Here is a 14,856-nt window from a genome sequence, read left to right on the forward strand (position 1 = left end):
TCGACGACCGCTTTTTTTATTTTGTTTCTGGAACAAATTCGCCGATTAAACCTTCCTTTTCAGCTTACGCTCGTCGAGCCTTTACGCTCGTCGAGCGCGACAATATTACCTTTCTATACCCATTGTCAAATAAAAAAAAAAGTCTTAGCGCATTGTTTATGCGCGGCGCGAAGTAGTTCTCGCGATGGTTTTGTTGCAGAAGGAAGCAACGATGCTTTTGACTTTTGAAATGTGTACAGATCTCGATAAAATAACTTAAAGCTAGGCTAATATGCACTTACATGTATCTTAATTCAACAAGTGAAAAGGGATACTGTAGTTACGTTCTGCGAGAAGCCACACTTTTTTTTTTTGTTCAGGTTTTTGAGGTGAGTATAATTGGTGACTTATTTTGAATTCGCCCCTAACATTTTGAAACAATGTAAATAAATCATGACAGACAGCCCACAGCGATGTTTTTAGTATCACCCGTTGTCGATAGAGTGAACGCTAATAAGCAAAGAGATTTCTATCGTCACTGACACCTCAAGAAACGTCGGGCATGGCGAGTCCGGACCATCCTTTTATTGCTTGGCAGCCAATCAGTCTGCGGCATCCGCCGCTAAGAACGACGCAGAAGAAATTAGAAAGCAAAGAGTGTGAACGTTATAGGGAACCTGCAATGCGGTTGGGTATGGTGCTAACTAGCGACTCAAGCAAGAAACATTGGGTATGCCTGGGAGTTGGGACCGGACATTTCATCGAACGCCGTTTCGTCGAACGCCGTTTCATCAAACGCCGTTTCATCGAACGCCGTTTCATCGAACACCGTTTCATTGAAGCCGCTTTATCGAACGCCGTTTTATCGAACGCCGTTTTATCGAACGCCAGGGTGGCATTTCCGCTTCCTGAAACTGGTCGGAGGTGTGCATCCCGGGTTCTGGAGATTTTTTACTTGCACCGCCGGAGAACATCAACTGACAGAAGGCAAGCTGGAGGCGATGTTGAGCTCCCAAGAGCCTCCTCGCCAGAAGAAGGCCATAGCATGAGAACGTCCGCCTTTTTTATTTGAACCGACGGAGCCTGGCTGGGGGGACTTTTTGAGAGCAATTGCTCATCATTCGAAACGGTGAATAACTGTCGCACGAACACATGAGCCCCCGAAAGTTTTCAAATAAAATTTGAAGTGACGTACTTACTTTTGACTTCATTGAGTCTTAGAACTAAAAAAAACAATGTTTCGTTGTAGTTTCATAAATATCACTTCAGCTTTAGCTAATGCAAGCTTCGGGCAGTAAAAAAGTATCAACAGAAAGACATGAGAGGCTAGGAGGCTCACAGTAAGGGCCTAAGCTCACAGGGCTAAAGTTGTTGCGCCTGTGCAAAACCTTAGTCGCCTTCTGGCCTCCATGAGTTGGACTGCGCTCTTACCGGCAGTGCGACTTTTTATTTATTTGTTAATATACCCTCAAGGCCCATCGGGTAATACAGAGGGGGTGGACAGATAAGCAAAATATGCGAAAGAAACATAAAGATCGGAACAAATATCCTCATGGGTTACTTGCATCAAAATAAATTGTAACAGCTACAAGTTTGTACATTAAAAAACCTGACGATGAAATGGGTGAATGGCACCAAAATGCATTCGATGCGTGCATAAAAGAACATCTTTCACACTTTTTTTATAAAAGACATTTGATGAAACGGCCGTCAGCGATTCGATAAAACGGCGTTCGATGAAACGGCGTTCGATGAAACGTCCATTTTTTTCGATGAAACGGCGTTCGACGAAACGGCGTTCGATGAAAAGTCCGGGAACCCCTGGGAGTGGTGGCTGCATCGTTCAAACGTGAGACATAATTCTGGAGGCGCCGCTTGCGTAGTGTCTGAAGCAAACAAATACTGGGTAGGCCAGGACGCCGTGATCGCATAACATGACAGTACAGCGGAAGCTACGGCCGTGGCGGGCCAATCGGAACGGGAGTACGTATCACCGGAGTGCGCCTCTACTGCGAAGAAGTATCATTCTTTTCACTCTGTCATGCTCCAATATATGTACCTGTCGCCCGTATACGTAGCGCTTATCGAAGCCGTCGGCAAACAATGTGGGACTTATTGTTCACTCCTTGTCAAGTTACACCGAGACAGGGTATAACCGTGGGCTCTCGCTCTGCCGGCGCCGCCTGGCTGTTGCCGGCTGGCTATAGGCAAGTCTTACCTTTCCTAAAATTGTCACTTACTATAGCGATTATAGTTTTGTGAAACTAACATCAGTAGTAGTATATTGAGATCCTACTACCCGTTTGATGCATGCGCCGAAACGCGCGTCCGGAGTGAAATCGTGCATGGGAAGATGATTTTCTAAAACTCCCCTATCACCTATATATCAAACCGTAGTAAAAAAACAACAACCCCAACAACGAAAAATGTCCACCAGCTTGCCGAACATTAGTAATTTCGTACTTCATGTGTTGAATTAAGACGTATATATAGGGCGAATCTTAGATCAGATTTACGTTATTTTAGCAAGACGTAGGCGTTTCAATCTGTAAAAGTTCTTCCTTCGACAACCACATCTATGAACTACTTCGCACAGCGCATAAATAGTGCAGAAAAACTTTATTTTTTAATTTTTTTAAGTGAAAACAAGTTGAGCAGTTTGTCATGTGGGCAGTCGTTCCCTGGGATATTGAACGTACTTTTTTTATTCTGCAAGGCGCGGTGACGCGGCAGGTATAAGCTAAATTCAGGCAGCTTAGGTGAAAAAAAAAACAACAACAAAAAAAACTATAATATTCAAGCGAGCCCGTGCCCAATATGTGGACAAGCACTTTTTACGCGACGCCAAGTAAATGTGGCACAAACTTCTACCCATGTTCATCTAGATGGGTTGAATAGTTCTCAAAACGCTGCGCCACTTTCTCATGTATTTACTAGCGGAGTAATATAAAGCATACAAACTCCTTCCTCTCTACCTGGTTGAAGGTAGCGTGGTGTAACTATGAACACTTAAAATATAAATAAAAAATACAAGAAACACAGGGGGCGTTCACAGACAACCTCACTCTTCCTTGCCGTTATAACTAAATCTCATCGCCATACCGTTATAATTAAATCTCATCGTCCAAAGGTACTGCGAGAGTTTGCACGATCTTTGATTAAAAAAAAGACTATTTAATTATATTTCTAGAGAGCAAAATGAAACAATCTAATTTGATATTAAGGAAAGGTACGCTTCAAAAATTAATACCAAGTATCGCGTTTAATTAAACAAAAAAGAAGTAAAAATACATGTACCGTATTTTAGGGTAACATAAAATTGCAAAGAAAGACGAATAAAACACTCGTGTACAGTATTGGCTAATCTCCCGATTAATTAAATATTGTTTAGTGCGGGTATTTGTTTTTCCTAATGGTTTAATCAATGCGATAATTAGTTGCAAAAAAAAAAAAGAAACATCGGAGATCCGAAATAATATAAAATACAATTTTCCACGGCCTTTATTTTTGGTTCATATCCGACTTTCCGAAAGTCAAACCCCAACATTTTTTTTTGTCAATGGGAAATACACGAAGAATACCAATTATGACCATTAGGCATGTCTACAATATTATTGGGAGCATTTCCGGTTGTAGATTTTGGCGGAATAGAGCCCAATCTTCTGCAAAACCGTCGGTCTTCGGACGTTTCACTTGGCTCCTGAAAACACCCAGACGCGGACGGATGCAAAGGTACATCAATTTACTGGCAACAGCAGTTCTGGAATTTTCCGCTTAATACGTGGTATGAGAATTCCAGCCGTGAGGCAGTTGTCGTTATTAAAGTCCTCCTGAACCACGATTCCTTTGGTCTTCGGTATTTTGAAGAATGGCGCAATATACCCGGTAATAACCTCAATGCCATGTTTTTTTGTGTGTGTGTTTTTTGTTTTTTTTTAAGTATATTATATTTTTGGTGAGGCGAACTGGATGAAAACTTCTGACACGAAAGCGAAAGGCGAAAGTGCTACAGAAACGACGTCCACAGGTCATATGTGAGGGTGACACAATTAGACAAGTGGCCATTATGCCATTAGTCACATGAACTATGACGACATTAGTCATATGACCAGACGACGTCATTTTCGTGTGTAGTGGAATCATTCAAGTTTGTTTCACCAGCTTGCACCGGTGCAGAAAAGTGCTGGTAAAATGCGGAGCGAGTGCAGCTGGTGCAAGAGGTGATGGTCAATCGAATAAGCCCAGTGTCCTCGTTGTGTGCACCGCATCAGTCCCATTGGCTGGCATAAGCGATCATGTGGCGACAGTGAGACCCATCCTGTTCTTGGTGAAAGTCGAGGCACGACTATCAGTAAAAAAACGATTGCATTCAGATTTACGGAGCCAAAAAAACGCGGGGGTCCGGTATAACTTCAAGTTGTGAAATTAGGCTGAACATTCGGCTATCAACGACTTAGGGGACATTGTATATGAAGTAAGAAAATGAATGCTGCCGACTACTTAATCGATGAATTGATTAGATCATGGGGATTAAGTGGGCGTTTTGATGGACAACTGCGATATGTTGACCCGACTCTGTGGGGAACATATGAGCTAACATGGAGTGTAGCGCAAGTTTTCGATAGTGCCGGATATCCCACACCCGTTTCATAGTTTCGCTCGGTATAAAAGGGCGTCGACGCCAATAAACAATTTGCAGCGGACGACACGTTAATCACACAACATCACTAGTGGCAGATTTGAAAAAAAAAATAAGCACGAGTGTCACGTTCATTTTAGTGTTGCTAATTCTTAGGCTGCAAGTGAAGTACATTGCTGGACAATATGTTCTTCTTGTCCTTTTTATGGCCTTATGTCTCAACACTTTATTCGCAAATAAAAGTTAAACTAGCTTATGGTTTACGTTTTGAAATCATTTCCCCATTTGTCCTTTTTTTTTCTGTCAGGACTTTACACCCCTGGCTTACAATCAGTTGGATTGGGCCTGTTTTTGAACTTAAGAATTGACGAAAACAACGTTTGAAATCTATGTTCTATACTTGGCTTCACCGTATGTCCGAGTTCAGCCGATGCTGCGAGTCAAGGGGGATCATCAAGCAGTGCCAAAAGCGCAACGTCAGGGCGTTCGTCGTCTTTCAGTACGTGCGACATCGCAGGCTAATCGAATCAGTCACAATGCAAGCGCCGTCAACTTGCACTTTTAGTTTGTTTATTTGGGTCTGTACGTATTGTCAGAGCCGTATATATAGAGAGAGTTTGGCCATTCTTTGGGAACTATAGGAGACGAATGAGGAGGCGTCATCGGCCAAAAGCGGGTTGCGCGTGTTCTAAGGCGTCTTCAGGAGTTCGAATGTGGCCAACCAGGAGCCGGAAATAATACCGGGGGGGGGGGGGGGGGGGGGGGGGTGATCGTGAGAAATGAAATTAATAAGTGCATCGGAGTACCTCTCGGTGACTGAATATATGGTTCACGTGATGTTTCAATCACGGCCATCCAAGATCATGGTGGACGAGCGCAACTAGCGGAGCGATCGACGTAATCCGTACGCCAGGCGCCGAGGGCCGGGAATCTGACGTCCAAGTGGTCGCACTCTGCCCGAGCAAAACAGAGTTCGAGCGGCACCATTCGCTTCTTACATCTTTCTTCATGATCATAATTGATACATCACGTGGGCCCTATATTTAACCAGGAAGGGTTACTACATTTAATTTGTTACGCGCTTATTAAAACATATACCTAAGATTAAAACTATTTCTTGCTACCACAGCAGGGGGATTCTTTCCGGCTTCTGGTTGGCCAAGAGAGCATGTCTAGCCATTTTTCTGCGCCTGGTGCGCGCCCTGGTTCTGCTCGCACCTCTTTTTGACCAAACTCTCTCTATTCACGGCTCTGCGAATTGTAGAGACATTGATTGTGATCGGACTTGCAATTAAACGCCTTATAGAAAATAACTCGGCTCTCCCACTCAACTTTAGGACATGTCTGGTGCTATACTCTGTTTCACCTTATGATGTACCGCAGGAAAGGCTACAAGCGCGAGCTCCTTGCTCTAAGGCACATCTCGGCGGCACAAGCTCTCGTGAGTCAAGAGCAGTTCCCAACGCTATGAGCTCGCGCTTCTAGCCTTCTCTGCGGTGCAACATAAGGTGAAACGGAGAGCGTACAACCCACAGCACACGCCATGACTGCTGCATGCAGCGGCCGAGAAGTTAGATAAGCTACAAACTAAAAAAAAAAAAACGTTCAATGCCATTGCTGGGGCAAGCCCCTCCGAGAAAGAGGTCGACCTCTGTGTATGCATAAAGGACGCGAAACGACTCGTGGAGAAGACACAGAGCGCGGATCGTCCAAGGAGCGGGAACCATTACCGCCATTAGTGGCACTTCCCTAGAGAGTGCGCTGGTCTTCGCATGATTAGTGCTTTCTGCAATCTCTCTACCTTGGCTGAGTGCCTCGAGGCTGCCAAGGCAAGGCAGGCCTCTCGTGCAACGAAGAAAGCTCCGATGCACACCGCTCCGCGTAATGCAGATGTTTGATTAATGAAACGCTTCTTGGGAGGAAGCAGATTCATTCGCGTGCAACGCACTCGCGGATGAGCAGACGAAACAATTTTGGGAATAAAACGAAAAAGAGACAAAAGATTAGAGTCGTTGATCATCAAAGAAATGCAGATCGAAACAAAAAAAAAGTTTAAGTCTCAAGTTGCGAGTACGGAGAACACATCATATGACAGGGGTTTGAGAAGAGGTAGCAAACATAAAGCCCTGAGGATTATTCCAACATATTCAAAAGAAGAAATATCGACCACTTGTTATCTAAGAAAATGAAAAAAAAAGGATATACCATACCTGGTCATAAATCAATTTCGTCGATGCACCGGAACGAAGTGAATCCAAGGGTAGATAGATTGTCTAGATTTTGTGAAGGTTGAAATAAATGTATACTTCACTGTCACAGCCATGACAGCGCGGCTGGCGTTTTCTATGAAAGATGATATTGAAGAAAATACAATTTACCGCATGAAAGCGTGTGGTAAATTTTCTTCTAGCCTTCAATTTTGTTCTAGCATAAAAGCAACACATATTAGGTGACTTTCGTGCAAATTCAACAACACTTTTTTTTTGACAACACAGTGCATTGCAGGGGGGGGGGGGGGGGGGGCTTGACGTGCGAGGCAAAACGCAGCTTGAAGAATGCGGAACAAGAGCTCGCGCTCCCAAACCAAAGGGTTTTTTGTTCTTGTCTCCATCGCTGCCCATATCAGTCTGGATGGTCATTGTACCGGTGTGCGGTCCTGTAGCGCTACTGCGTGATGCGCTCTAAAGATCCTAAAAGATAGCAGTCGTACAGGTCTAGAAAAATACATAATCTAAAGCGTGTAACAGCATTGCTCTACTCTGGCAGACTAACCTCGCGCTGCTTAAAGTTCGACCGACTATTTTGTTTCTTGCACTGCAGAAGTTTGCACAACATCTGCAGTGCAACGTTAGGTCGTGTTTGGGTGTTCGGGTTTCTACTTCTCTACTATACATATGTTATAATTTGTTGGCCGTTTTGTATCCTCAAAGTACGGCCCGTAGTGCATCTTACATACCTTGGTACATTTTAAAGATTGCGCCTAAATAAATGTGGTACGTTGCATACGTGACTCGTGACCGGTTAACACACTTTTTAACCATATGTAAAGAATGCTACTTGAAATGCTTGATCTAAATATTAGCAGGTCAAAAATCGATGCACATAAGTTTCGCATGGCTTTTTCTTTTATGAAATCACGACTTAAGTGTATTAGTGGATCAGAGAGTTTCTATTTCTTCACGTGTGTATTGCCGTTATACCATCATTAGTGAATTAGTGACTCCCACATTTGCACTAAATATTCTACTGGCATAGGTGAGCCTGAGCCAGTCCTGTAAGCCTCCGAAATTATTAAAATTTCAGCTCACCTTTCATGGCTTGAATCATGTGTTTGTGTAATCTAGGTAAATGATTCTAAAATATTGAATGTTCTGATGTATCTAGATCGTCGCAACATCATTTTTAGTAAGAATATAATATATTAACACACCAAAAACCAATGTAGCTTGTCGTTCTAAAATAAGACAGGTCTCGATATTAAAAATATATATATATATATATATATTTAAACGAATATAAGAGAAACCATACATATACCTAGGCTCAAGTTAAAATGTTTGAGGCTAAATCAGGAGCACAAGATGCCGTGATCAGAACAATTTTCGAAACAATGATGAATGCGTGAAAATGAAAAGAAAAAAACATTCTTTTTTTACCTTTTTGGTAAAAGCATTGCACCTTTTTTCACCAGGCGAAACGACGTATGTTCACAATATTAATGATTACAACCTCACCCTTTGATTATTTCCAAACATGTAAGTCTGTTACTCCTGTTTAATAACGAAATAAACAGTCTGTGGATAATTATCCAGTCCCTACAGAACCTAATCAATTTTCCAGACAGCCAGCTAGTCCCTACAAAACCTAGCCTATTTACCAAGGGTGTAAATTATAAAAATGACACGTTCCAACAGACATGATTGCTTAAACCAACAGCACTGGTAGATCGTCTGGACACATTACGCTTGAAACGTTGGAAACGAGAAAGCGTAACCATTCTGATGTTAGCCTGAGACTGAGGCAGGAAAAGAGGAAATTTCAAGGTAGAAGAGAAAGGAACAGTCGAGGATACGTCTCTAACACAGCTAAACTGTGTTTAGCTGTGTTAGAGACGTATCCTCGACTGTTCCTTTCTCTTCTACTTGAAATTTCCTCTTTTCCTGCCTCAGTCTCAGGCTAACATCAGAATGGTTAATTTCCACCAGCTCGCCTGCGCACTCACTACAATATCATTGAGAAAGCGTAGTTCGTTCCGGCGAAACAGTTTTGCTTAGTTTGGACAGCAAAAATTACGATTTTAAGGAATACATTCTGAAGGTTATCAACCGGTTGACTACGTCTGTCGTTATGTTAATTCACTAATATTGTTGAAGAAGTCAAAGAGAAGAAAGAAGAAAACACAAGGGATTAAGGTACTGAGTGTGACTTTAGAAAGAGGAAGATGAAGGTGTTTTTTTTGTTTTACCAATAAACCCAACGGTCGCAATAAACCCATAAACCAATAAACTCAACAGTTCAAAAATTGTGAGTCACTTATTCAATAACGATGGTGTAACGGCAATTCACACGTGAAGAAATAGCAATCTCCTGATCCACTATTATATTTAAGTCCTGATTTCATCAAAAAAGAAAAAAATGCCAAACGAAACTTTTGTGCATCGCTTTTTGACCTGCTAATATTTACATGAAGTCTTTCAAGTATCAATCTTTTCATATAGTTAAAAAGTGTGTTAACCGGTCACGAATCACATATACAAGGTGCCACATTTATTTAGACGCGATGTTTAAAAATGTACCAAGTTGTCTAAGATACACTACCTGCCGCTCGTCTGCTCCTACAGTCCACGGTCTGACAAATAGATCTTTAAAAAATCCACAGATATCAATATAGTAGTTTTTGCTGGTGTTTCCGTGATTTAATTTGCTACTATTATGTTTAAAAAAATAGTATGTTGCCCCGTAATCCCTGTTGAGCCTGCCTGGCGTTTTTGAGTGTTGCGTACAGTCCAAGTCGGAGAATATATACCAAGTTTATTTACATCGTGATCACAGCATAAATCGTAATTTAAATCGCACAAATTTTACTACAATGACTTATATCAAACATTTTCAACAGAACTACTCCCCACAGTATTTGCTTATTTGCTGTGTGCATGTATCATTTCATGCTCAATGTGCATTTTTTTATATTAAAATTAAGGGCCATCAAGCAAAGAAAATTTCAAGAAAATTGAGCACGCAAACCTTTTTTGAGCAGATCAGAGTGGTTAGCTTTTCTTCTACGTTTTACTTCGTTTGTCAGTCACGTAATGTCCTGCCAAAGCAAATCAAAATTCAAGATAAAGAAATCGAAAGAAAATAGTAATGTCCTGTTGCAAGCAAATCAAAACGGCAAAGAAAAAGCAAATACAGCTATTCCGCTAAATATTGAAGGTAGGCTGTTTGTATTCTCGTATGGCGGGTTTGCATCAATAAAAAGTTATTATATAAACTCTACTTAAAAAGTTTATATGTATAGTATTATTTTATTCCGTATTGTCTCCAGTAATCGAACAAAAGAGTTTAATCACTCTGTCATGTTCGAAAATCCTTATAGTGATAAGAATGACCTTTTCTATCTGCAGTAATTCAAATGAAACATACCTGACTGCCAAAAAAATATTTGTTATTTAAATCAAATAAATCTGATATATCATGTTTTTTTTTTTCAAAACATCATGATTTTTTTCACTCTGGTAGTTTTTGTTTTTATGAAACTTGGCGTTGTGCAACGTGTCAGGTAGGTGCCATTCATTTGCATTTATTATTTTGTGAGGAAGTAACCAACTTCATAGTCGTCCCCAAACATCTCGCTCATTAAGCTGTGACCATCATCATCGCTCTGATCGAGCGAACCGAAGCGCCCCTTCTCTCGCACTGGCGGCTGGGCAACGTAGGTCAAAGTTAAACGTCTTCCAGCCTGTTTTGTCTGATGTTCCTTGACGTATTGTGACTAGCCTTAAAATACAACCCGTGCGGCTCGTGCGAGCTCTGTGGCGGCTTGTGCGAGAGCGGGGGACAGGAATAAAAAAGAAGTTATATATGGAAGCTAGGAGGTTGACGTGTCTTTCCTGAGCTTGACCAGGTAGTCTTGAGCCAACCAAAGACACCGGCTTTGGCTGTAGCTCCAGAGCCAGTTCAAGCTGCGCAGGTAACCAAGAAAGCGCCCTCCTTCCCGCTGTCGAAGCAGGACCGATCGCCGCCTCGTCAAAACGTGAACGACGGCCATTGTCAGCAGCCTCTTTCTCCACACGACAAGCTAAATAGGCAGCAAGTATCGCCTCAACGCACGTCAAAAGCTTCGCAGGATTTCGGGCGTTCTTCGTTTCGTCACTCAGAAGTTCGTCCGCTGTGCCTCATTTGTAAGAGGCGTGGTCACTTCGTCACGCTGTGTCGGCAGGAGCTCACAGCAGAATTATTAGAGTGGCAACAGCTCTTCGAGCCCCCTGCGACAGCAGCGCAGCCTGATCTTGTCAAGGCAATAATCAAGGCTCTCATTGATGCCAAGATTGTACAACTGTCGCCCTCTCCGTCGGCACTCCGTGGCCTTTGGTCTTGGTCACGCAAAAAGGACGGATCAACACAAAACTCGACTAATTTTGAAGCACGGTTGCCCAGCTGTGATGCTCTTTCACCGCCTCACTCAGACGATGGCACGTTCGACTTCGGCGGCGTACCTTTAACACCGCAGCATTCAGCGTTCATCTACGACATCGTACCACCCTGCTGCTAATGGCTTCTGCGAACGGGCGAGCAAGGCACTCAAGCGGATGATTAATGGCGAATTCCACAGGGCGTTTTGAGGCGCGCCGGGATCGACCTTTCTGGAGCAAGCCTATTTCATTGGGCAATCGGGATCGAGACCGACGTGTTTCACTGGTCGTTTTGGATTAGCTCCCGCTCCAGATCTCGATCTGGATCCAAGAAAAGTCGCTCCCACCATTTCGGCGGATTCAACCGGAAGCCAGCCAGGCCCAGCCCTCGGCGCACACACGTGACTTCCTTTCTCGGGGGGCATCGCGCCTGATCTCGCCCATCTCGCCTCAGAAGAACAAGAAGCACGTCGCAGGCTGTGCTCCTAGATTGTCTCGACATCAGAAGAATTCGTAATGGCCGCTTGCTTACCCCTTGGCTCGACAGCTGGTTCGTCTTCTAGGAAGGAGAAGAGAAGGTATTTGCCGGCGCTACGGGCATTCCGGCAATCTTTGTTAGAAGCGCCTGAGCCACTCCTGCCGCTCGTGCGTCGAACACGTCTTAGCGCCGCGATTGCGAAAACGTCTTCGAAACGATCGCGGCGGCCGCGGAAAGGGGATTCCCGGGCAGTTGAATGACGGGAAGGCATCCGCCGATCCCGGAGCAGTGGTCATGTTCCACAGGGGATCCGTAGGCGGCGCGACTCCGTTCGGATCGTGTGCTCCAGTCCGGATCTGGTCAACTGATCCCGGCGCGCTCCAAAACGCCCAGTGGAATTCGCCATTACACCAATCGCTGAATTTGCACAGCATTTACCCGAGGACTGAACTTTTGTTATTTCACAGCCGGACTGGAAGCACGCGCTCTCTTTCTCCTTTTACGGCCTTTGCAATTGGGGCAATCGCCACCTCCCGCCGCAATTCGCGGGGGGCGCTGTCACCTCACCCCTGAGCTACCCTTTGCCGTTTGCACAAAGCGCGTCTGACAGTGTATCTCAACGCTGTCGCAACTTGCGGGCGAGATTTTTATAGCTTTTGACGCCCGATCCATACGTTTAGACCCTCAGTCACTATCTAATGCGCTTCTGATGAGCCCAAAACGGTGAATATTTGACGCACATCTCCGAGAGATTCGGGAGTAAAAAGTAGTAAGTAGAGACAGCGAATGCAATTGCGGAAAAACTCTACTCGTCTTTACCTACAGGACTTCTGTTGCAACTCAAGAACAGTAGGAGACGGACCTTTTCTACGTGGAGGAACTTTAAATGATAAATAATTCGTACACACTCGTGAAAGGTAAGCAGGCCCAATCTATCTATTGCCGTAGTCTGCATCATCATTTCATAGGCCGCATATTGTGACGGGGGGTGACCAATAAACAATAAATAAACAGAAAGAAATAAACGTTTGATGTGGCGAACTTGTGCCAAAAATTAAAGGGTACAAAAGATAATAACAGAGCGTCGCGGGCGTCGAAGTCGGCGTAGCACCAGAGTCGAACACTGGGCGAAAACTGACTGCAGATCAGCACGCGGAGTCCCTTATGTACGCGCGTTGGGTTCTGGAACAATCGGCCTAGATTGTTCGGCGACTGGAACATTCGGAACTCGATCAGACGAGAATGTTCTCGAACTCACGAGAACGAAATGAAAGAACAAATAAATGAGCATTCCACTGATTGGTATCGAACCCAGACTTTCGGCGTGACAGTCAAGCACGGTAACCACTCGGCCACGCGCGCGGTCGCTCGCCGACGAGCGTGGCAATATGAAGTCCGCCAGCTGCTCTAGACGAGGGTGTAGTAGTCTGTACAATTTTCGCACAGTGCATATTACAGCCTAAAGTGCTTCCTCGAGGGCTTGTGCACATATCCAGCTGATTTTTCGTTTCTGTCCGTGACCGTTTTTGCATGGTTATTCAGAAGTATTCTGAGGAACCGTTGCGAAAACAACAACCTGCGAAGCTCGAACACGAGCGCAAAGCAGCTCGAAGGGACTCTCCGAGCGGGGTGAAGTGGGGTGAGGTGGTTGCGCCCCTGGCGGCAAGCAAGTGAACTACATACGGAGCAAAAATGCCATTGACTCCCGGGCGATTGCAAAGGCCGTACAAAGGCCGTAAGAAGAGAAAGAGAGCGCGCACTTCCAGTCCGGCCGTGGGAATTGATAGCGTGTACACTTGTTTGTAGGGTGTGTTATTATTTAACATCTTTAATGTACATATTTATTCACTCGCGTGCATATCGCAGAGCGCGGTATTTGTTTAATGTTGTTTTGTCTTCGTCTCGTGAGAGCGCACTGTTGGGTGGACAGTTTCTGAAACCCCGGCACGTGACGAGCCGCCAAAGACGACTCGTGTGGCTCGTGCGAGCTCTGGGGCGGCGCGTGCGTGCGCGGGGGACAGGAATAAAAAGAAGTTCTGCGTGGAAGCTCGGAGTTTGATGTGTCTTTCCTGAGCTCGGAGCCCATTTTTTTTGACGATCACAACCAATCGTCACAAATATATTTATACTCTATGCACACTGAATACCCAAACAAGTCTGGGGTAGGAAAACATACCATACTTAAGTATTCATACACAGACTGCAGTTGTAATTGTTTACGTACATAACATAAACAATTACAACCCGCTTTAAAAGGACACACACTGCAAGAAAAAGATGTTTTAAAGGGCACACTGGGACAGGCACTTTTTATTAAATTATTTAACAAAAAAATTTGAACAATATTTACGTTCCTTGAGTATTCATTCACAGCCTACACAAGATGTCACGCGGAGTGAACATAAACAATTACAACAAGCTTTTAAAGGAAACACAGTGTAAGCGAAAAAAAAAGGTTTTAAAGGGAATACTGGGACACGGACTTTTTTATTATTTTTTGAGGAATTTTTTTTTCGCAATATTTACGTTGCTAGACGCAATTTAGGTGCAGAAGGAGGAGGTCGCAGCCCGCTAGGCCCCGCCCGTGCTTTCAAGGCGCTTACCCCTCTCATTGGCTGGAAATGTGATTTACGTGTGAAAGGTTGCTTGTAAATTTGTATCTCCATACCGTGATAGTATTTTAGTCGATTTTTTTAGAAGAAAATAATTATGATAGAGTCATTATTGTTGTCAAAGATATGCCGAGATTGCTTCTCCCACTTTGGTTTGAAACGTTAAGAAACATGGCTACCAGCGTCTGCAAAGTGCTCAACGAGCGAAGCTCGTTAATTTTTATGCAGACGACGGGTTTTCAGTTCAGAGAAGTGTTTATAGGAAGATCTCGTTCCTCCATTGTAATCATTAAAACTAAGGAAGTATATTTAGAAAGAATTGCACAGCAAAGAACACAATCGTGTCTGTCGTCCACTTGCGAAGGTGACGGTGCCTGTTAAGATATTTTATGTTCATTACCACCATTTGTACGGCAAAAGTTAAACTGTCATTTTATTTAAGCCACCAGATGGCACTGAAGTTCGGAATGGTTCTATTTTAACACTGTGTCTTTCCAACAAGAACGTGCTTGTTTG

The 14,856-nt window shown here is 43.8% G+C and overlaps 1 protein-coding gene across 1 annotated transcript in view; it reads right to left on the bottom strand.

Moving 5' to 3' along the window:
• Positions 1-14,856, bottom strand: part of LOC8043871 (dopamine D2-like receptor) — a 1,482,298-nt gene that overhangs the window by 855,060 nt on the left and 612,382 nt on the right. The gene's annotated exons all lie outside the window — the stretch shown is intronic.

This window comes from Ixodes scapularis, unplaced genomic scaffold, assembly GCF_016920785.2.
Source record: "Ixodes scapularis isolate PalLabHiFi unplaced genomic scaffold, ASM1692078v2 PGA_scaffold0__279_contigs__length_252992795, whole genome shotgun sequence".
Classification (NCBI taxonomy): Eukaryota; Metazoa; Arthropoda; class Arachnida; order Ixodida; family Ixodidae; genus Ixodes; species Ixodes scapularis.